Consider the following 8,834-nt stretch of genomic DNA (forward strand, 5'->3'; position numbering starts at 1 on the left):
AAACAACTTTTTTTCAAAAACGCATTTCAAACAATATTTATTAGTATCTTATATTGCTCCGAATGGTTTCACTATAGGAAGTTAATGTTTTAGAAAACTACATCTTCATATGTATGCACAGTATTATTGTTGTCTGATATAACGAGATCGGCTTATAACGAAGTAATTAGTCTGCCATTTCAGTTCTCGTTATAGAGGGAGTCTACTGTATATATATATATATATATATATATATATATATATATATATATATATATATATATATATATATATATATATATATATATATATTTATATATATTTATATATATATATATATATATATATATATATATATATATATATTTATATATATATATATATTTATATATATATATATATATATATACATTTATATATATATATATATATATATATATATATATATATATATATATATATATTCGGATAAGTTTCCGCGGTCAGATGAATGAAAATTACTGAGTTCTCGGGAAGAACCGCGTTGAGAATTTAAAACTCGACGTTTCGGCACCCATTTTGGAGCCATTTTCAAGAGGGATACGGTTCGGTTCGGGGTCTTAATCTGCCTACTCCCCTCACTCGAGACGTACCAGTATCGTGTTCTATATTGCAAGAACTGTCTCTCGGCACTGAGGTCTCAATCTGCCTACTCCCCAGTGTCGAGTGACAACCGGTCTTACCCTGTGTGGCTGCTTTTATACTCGCTGTATGCGCGGGAACGGTATGCGCTGACGTGGTCTGAACTGACGTGGCCTGAGCGGTGTGGGTGGGATGGCGACCCCTTCTTCAGCGACCTCCCACCCACACCGCTCAGGCCACGTCAGTTCAGACCACGTCAGCGCATACCGTTCCCGCGCATACAGCGAGTATAAAAGCAGCCACACAGGGTAAGACCGTTTGTCACTCGACACTGGGGAGTAGGCAGATTGAGACCTCAGTGCCGAGAGACAGTTCTTGCAATATAGAACACGATACTGGTACGTCTCGAGTGAGGGGAGTAGGCAGATTGAGACCCCGAACTCGAACCGAACCGTATCACTCTTGATAATGGCTCCAAAATGGGTGCCGAAACGTCGAGTTTTAAATTCTCAACGCGGTTCTTCCCGAGAACTCAGTAATTTTCATATATATATATATATATATATATATATATATATATATATATATATATATATATATATATATATATATATATATATATATATATATATATATATATATATATATATATATATATATATATACGGTAGACTCCCTCTATAACGAGAACTGAAATGGTAGACTAATTACCTCGTTATAAACCGATCTCGTTATATCAGACAACAATAATAATCAGTGCATACATATGAATATTAAGTTTTTTAAAACATTAACTTCCTATAGTGAAGCCATTCGGAGCAATATAAGATGCTAATAAATATTGTTTGAATGGCGTTTTTGAAAAAAAGTTGTTTACTTTTATTGTCAATGACATACGTTAAAACAAAAAAATCTGTATTCTGTGAATCTGTATAAAGCGTATTTTCAAGGATAATTGCTTCTGCAATTGGCAGAAGTCTGTCATTTTTGGCTGCTTTAAATTGTCCTGTATCATTCTATCTATCATATTTTCTAAAGATGTGAAACAGTTGTATTTATTGTAAAGAAGTTTATTGTGGGCGGCAGTTAAGTTTATTGCGGGGCAGTTAAAAAGGGTATTTATTTATAACCACGGCCGGGTCTAAAACGTAAAAAAACACGTTTCTCGATCTTATTTTCTCTCGTTATAACTAAATTTGCCTCGCTATAGAGGGTTATAGTTCAATTCAAATTTCACGGGACATCTAATATACCTCGTTATAAGCGAAACCTCGTAATAACCGTGTTCGTTATAGAGGGAGTATACTGTATATATATATATATATATATATATATAGTAAACTCTTAAATATTGGGGAAATCTGCAAGAAATACTCTAATGTGTATCAATTGTTTCGCCGAACGTTTTCGCCAAAGAGAATTAATTTGGCTTCTTCAGGGCTGAAAGAGAATAAATTATAATTAGCTACCATATAGTATCTATTAAAACATTATTGATCTTACCGTAACTTAGAATTGTAGAGTTAGAATATTAAAAAACTTTGCTAGTAACATAGTGTTGTTTTTTGTTACTATGTGCAAAAAAAGTTTTTTATAAGGATTGAAATGTATGGTAGCTTCGAACTTGACACGTAAAGGCTTGCCCAAGGTTAATCGAAAAACCCAATGCAACTACATTTAAAAGGAGGTAATTCTTTGAATTGTCGGCAATAACTAAATTTTTGATTTTTAGATAGTTAAAAGTGAGGTTCTGTTTAAGCCAGAACGCAAGCGCTGACAACTTCATTATTAGTTCGTATGAATCTTTATGTCGTTAAGGTTTATTGGTAAAAAACGAATGAATTTAAATCCCAGTAAAGGGAAATATTATTTTGATTTTCTTTATTTAATTATATTATATTGTTCATGTATTATTGAATCTTATTGAGACGTATCTAAGAAAAGCAAGGGAATGTTATATATTTTTTGTTAATGAAAATTAATTATAAAGGTATGTTAGTTGTTAATGGATATATCAGTCAAGTTAGTAATCTGTGATATAGTATTGTTCTTGGTATCTGATTTAAGTAACAGGTGGTATATATCGCTTAGATTCTTGATGTCACTCTTAACATTAATGGAGAAATCGTTAAGGAAAATATAAGACATTTCAATGAACTCTCTTTTAGATTTATTGTTCTCACGGTGGAGAATTGTGGTGTTAGTATAGTCCATGAGATGGACATACTAACACCACAATTCTTCAGAATGCTTGACACTGCATTGCTAGGACACAAAGATTTAATGCAATTTTTCGGGGATTGTTTTAAGTTATTTAGAATTCGAATTAAAAACATTTTAAAAAAATTAAATATGATAAAATGTAATATGACATTATGTGGAGAATTTATTAGAAAATCAAATCAAGGAGGTGCTATTAACCAATTTAAATATTTTAATACCAAAAACGAAGCCATAGACGCAGGAACGGACTTGGTTTTATGGTTTCACACAAACATAATCGATAAATTAATGTCTAAGCTATCGGAATTTGAAGAAACGGGATCAGGGTGGGCTTTGAAAAAAATAGTTTCTTTAGAAGTCAATATAAATAAATATGAAGTGGGAAATGGAGCTTCGTCGTTCATTAGACTACCAGAACAAATCCAAAAGAAGCACGCATGTATTAATATCAAAAACGATGATGAAGCATGCTTTTTTTGGAGCATAGTTTCAGCGATTTATCCAGCTAAATGCAGTTCAGATCGTACATCTTCATATCCACATTATGCGACTGTCTTAAATATCGATGGGCTAGAGACACCTATGACTATAAAGGGTATTTCAAAATTTGAAAAGTTAAATAATATTTCTGTAAACGTGTACGGGTTAGAAATGAATGTTGCTAAAGAGAGAACATTTTACGTAACAACGCCGGTAAGGCTATGCAAAACCAAATTAACTAAACATGTAAATTTATTGATTGTACAAGATAAATATTTTCCAAAATTGAATGACTACGAAGCACCTATGGCTCACGATGAATCTGTAGAAATTAAGTATCATTATTGCATGATTAAAGATATGTCTCGACTTATGTCCAGGCAGTTAAGTAAGAACCGTAATAAAAAATTTTTATGTGATAGGTGTTTGAATTATTTTAGTAGTTTTGACAGATTAAATGATCATGCAAAATACTGTGAGAAAATTAATGAATGTAAAGTTTCTTTTCCATCATATCAGAATGTTGAATTTAAAAATCATATTTATAAACAAACAACTCCTTTTGTAGTCTATGCCGATTTTGAGTCAATGTTGAACAAAGTTAAAAACAGTCCATTAAAATGCAAAACAATTAAGTATCAGCAGCATAAAGCCTTTAGTGCAGGTTATTACGTAAAATGCTCTTACGATGAATCTCTGTCGTTTTACCGAAGTTACGCAGGTGAAGATTGCATGGAGTGGTTTGCCAAGGAAATGACGTTGTTGGCGGCATTTGTGCAAGGAAAAATTAAAGATATTGTACCTATGAATGTCACACCCAGTTTTAATGCATCTAATTGTCACATTTGCGAAAAAACGTTTTCAGATAAGGATGTAATTGTTCGTGATCATGACCATTTTACCGGAGATTTTCGAGGACTCGCACACCAAGTGTGTAACTTAAATTTCAAAAAACTTTTCGTTGTCCCAATTTTTTTTCATAATCTTAGCGGTTACGATTCGCATATGATGATTAGAGATCTTGCGAAAAATGGTAGTATCAGCTTACTACCAATAAATAAGGAAAAGTATATTTCATTTACAATATACGATTCTGAGGTCAGTATTAAGTTGAGGTTCGTTGATTCACTGAGATTTTTAAATTCATCATTGGACAAGTTGGCTGCCACATTGCAACCTGAGGATTTAAGATATTTAGCTAGCGAATTTCCAAATACCACTCCCGAACAAATGGAATTATTGAAACGAAAAGGCATATTCCCATACGAATATATTGAGTCTTTCAATAAATTGAATGAAACGCAACTACCATCAATTGATAAATTTTACAGCTCATTATCGGGTGAACACATCTCCAAAAATATGTATCATCATGCTCAGAATGTTTGGCAGTCATTCGGTATTAAAAATATTTTGGAATATAGTATGTTGTACATGAAAACTGATATTATGTTACTGACTTGCATTTTTGAAAATTTTCGACAAAAATGTCGAAGTACATACAGTCTTGATCCTGCATGGTACTATACCATGCCTGGATTTTCTTGGGATGCAATGCTTAAATATACTGGATGTAAACTTGAACTGCTGAACGATATCGATAAAATCATGTTTATTGAGAAAGCTATCCGAGGTGGTATAAGTCAAGTAAGTAATCGGTATTCTGAGGCAAATAACAAATACATGCATAATTATGATCCATCAAAGCCTAGTAAATATGTGCTATATTTAGATGTCAACAATTTGTATGGTTGGGCAATGTCTCAATTCTTACCATATGGGGGTTTCGAGTGGGTCGATACCAATATTGATGTCCTTTCCATTGCTGACGATGGAGATACAGGATACATACTACAAGTGGATTTGGAATACCCAGAACACTTGCATGACTTACATCGAGATTTACCGTTTTGTTGCGAACATCGTGTGCCACCAAGAAGTAAGCTTCCAAAACTTATGACCACCTTGTACCATAAAAAAGAGTACACTTTGCATTATCGCAATCTAAAACAAGCTCTGAATGCAGGACTCAAACTAACAAAAATCCATAAAGTGTTGAAATTCAAACAGAGCGCTTGGCTTAAGCCATATATCGATCTTAATACAAAATTGCGAACTGCAGCAACTACAGCATTTGAAAAAGACTTGTACAAGTTAGCCAACAACGCCATATTTGGTAAAACGATGGAAAACATTAGGAAACATCGCATTGTAAAACTTGTATCAAAATGGGATGGAAGATATGGAGCGAAAAATTTGATTGCTAGTCCAAGATTTCATAATAGAACTGTGTTTAATGAAAATCTAATGGCAATCGAACTTAACAAAACAGAGCTCATTTTCAACAAACCATTGTACATCGGCATGTCAATTTTAGATATATCCAAAGTGTGTATGTACGATTTTCATTATAACTTTATGCTGCCATATATGGGAGTTGAAAATTGTAAGCTAATGTATGGGGACACTGATAGTTTTATCTATGAATTAAAATGTGATGACGTTTACAGAGATGTTATTAAAGCAAATTTATCCAAATTCGATACATCAGACTATTCTGAGAATAATATTTATGGAATACCTCAAGTCAACAAAAAAGTTCTCGGAATGATGAAAGATGAGGCAAACGGTCGCATTATGACTCATTTTGTCGGACTTAGATCTAAAATGTATTCGTTTAAGATTAGTACGACGGATGAGGATCGAAATGCATTGTGGGATAAATACAAGAATAATATGGATGATGCAAATATTGAAAGACTTGCAAATAATTTAGGCGTCACAAAAAAATCTAAGGGTGTAAAATATTCAACGGTAAAAAATGACATTACTTTCGATGATTATGTTAAGTGTTTAAACGAATTTACAACTAAAAGTGTTTCCCAATCAACGTTTCGTTCCTACGCCCATGATCTTTTTACAATAACACAAGAAAAAATTGCATTAAGTCCGTATGACGATAAACGTTACTTGCAACAAAATTCTCATGACACTTTACCTTGGGGTCATTATGAAACCACAATGATTGAGTAAAAACAAAAATTAATAAATGAAAACATAACCAATTTTTTTATAGCTTTATCAATCTCCACACGAAAATGGATTGGCTATTTGTTAAATGAATATGTAGAATGATAATTGTAATTTAGTGAAAATCAACATTTGTAATTATTATAAGTAGAAAATAAAAACTCTAAAAAATATACATTGTTTTCCTGTAATTTTAAGTCTCAGCTTATCTTTTCCAGCGTTGTGAGACATTCAACGTGAAAATAAAAAAGACATGTTTGCATAAATAGCATTTATTTTGATTATTACATAAAATCATTTACAACTTTAATTTTATAATAATATAAATATTCTCTTAAAGCATTACTTAACAAAGTGTCTGTGGAAATTTCGCAAAACGCAGTTAAAGCTTCAAGTGGTCCATATAAACTGCTTCTGCTGCAAAAGTTTGATTGTATCAAATCGATAACATTTCTATAATAAGCATGAAAGTGTAAATTATCCAATAACGATACACGATGACACACCAGACTGCTGTTTACTTCTAGGATTTGGTTGACATCCCTTTCATCTAGATAGTATTCCAGACCATGCTTTTCAATAACAAGGAACTTGGTTGAATCATACACTATTTGTTTAATTTTACAATAGTCTCCACACTGAAACTCGATAGGATTGTAATCATCTTGAGAGGTGCTGTTAAAGAAATCGCAAATCTTCTGCTTAAAAATTCCGATTATATCATCCCACTCGAACGTGTTTAAACTAATTCTTGCATTCTTGTTGTGCTGACACAAAATAATGGCTGATGAGAAATGACGAGCTGGAGAAAGGCCAACTTTGATTATACACTTGTCAAGCGGAAAGGATGCTTCTAGTAAATAATATGGTTCATTTTTGGCTGCTTCTTCGAATGTCGCCAAAACTCCATCTAATTCAGCATAATAATCGATATCATCTGATGGTGAAGCAGCAGCTACCACCATATCGTCTGATGAACTATAACCACTATCTTGAGAACTCATATTGATGAACTGGCAGGAACAACTGGGCATGAGCTTGCAGCATTTATGAAATTTATACTTTTTGTCACCCCCCACTCATTTAGTGTATATCGACGCGGTGTATGTAAAAGTAGATCCTAAATGATATCTTTAACGTTAATCCAACTATTATGGCTACTATCGAATCCCAACCATTGAACATACATCTTATTTCCACGTCTGCGCAGTACTTTCTCTACTAAATATATGTCTTTATTTTTTGTTTTCTGTAATTCTTCTTCGTAGAATGCTCCTTTGATAGGCGCTCCAGTTATATCTTCAATCAAGTATGTTGTGGGATTCGTTATTTTAATTTCAGTAATTTTAAACAGTTCTGTTGTCCAATTCGGTTTATATCCCTTATCGAAAATGTGTTTATTTTTACTAATGCGAACCACGTCACCAACTTTCAATTTTCTTGGACCGGCAATTTTCAAGTGAGTATAATATTTTCGTAAAATTTCATTTTCGTTAGATTTATTAACATCAATAGGTCTAAGTCGAATTTTGCTGTGTTTCGTGTTGTTGTACTCTTTTGTAATTTGAGGCAAGATATCAATCCATTTGTAAGTTCCATTAAGACTGAAATACTTGTAAAGTTTTTCCTTCAATGTTCGAATAACTCGTTCACATATGGCTGCTTTTTTAACACTAAAGGTATTATAGTGATTAATACTATGCTTTTTCATGAGATTTTGAAACTTGGAATTAAAAAATTCTGTGCCTTGGTCTGTTTGTAAATTTTTCGGACATCGTCGAGTATGAGCGAGAATATCCGAAAATGTTCGAGTAATTTCCTCCCCTGTTTTCGTCTTTAATGGTCGAGTCCACACAAACTTTGAAAAACAATCAATTACAACAAGAATGAGCTTGTAAGATTTATTTTGACTGGCATAAGGTCTCATCTCAGCAAGGTCCATTTGCCACAAATCGTCTAGTCCTTTAATGATTGTTCGTCGACGAGGATAATTTTTTCGTGCAGGCTTGTGTAGCTCGTTAACTAGTTGTATCTTCTCCTTGCTAAATGCCATGTCTAGCTTCCAACGATTCGATTCTTTGAACTAACGCTAATTCGTTGTTCCGTTGGCTTTATTATGTAAGAGGTAATCTTCCATTACATTAAGACGCTCATCTAAATCATGTGAATTAAGATCCGCCGTTTTAATCTTTTTTTCTATTTCCAACGTTTTCATCATAATTTGTGCATTTTGGTTGGCGGCATCTGTAATATTCTTCGTCATTTCTTGTTTAAATATATCAAGATCATTTTTAAATTCATGCATTTGTTTTGATAAATCAGATATTTTCGAAGCAGTCATTTTATTCTCATCAGACAACTCGTTAACTTTTTTACTTAAATTAACTTCTATTTTACTAATGGAGTTTGAGATTTTTTGTTCGAGTTGAGTATCTTTTTGAATTCTATTTTTTTGTATCAAATTAATCTCTTTTCTTAGAAAAGTTTTCGCACGAACAATG

The sequence above is a fragment of the Diabrotica undecimpunctata genome, chromosome 3 (genome assembly GCF_040954645.1).
Source record: "Diabrotica undecimpunctata isolate CICGRU chromosome 3, icDiaUnde3, whole genome shotgun sequence".
NCBI classification, from domain to species: domain Eukaryota; kingdom Metazoa; phylum Arthropoda; class Insecta; order Coleoptera; family Chrysomelidae; genus Diabrotica; species Diabrotica undecimpunctata.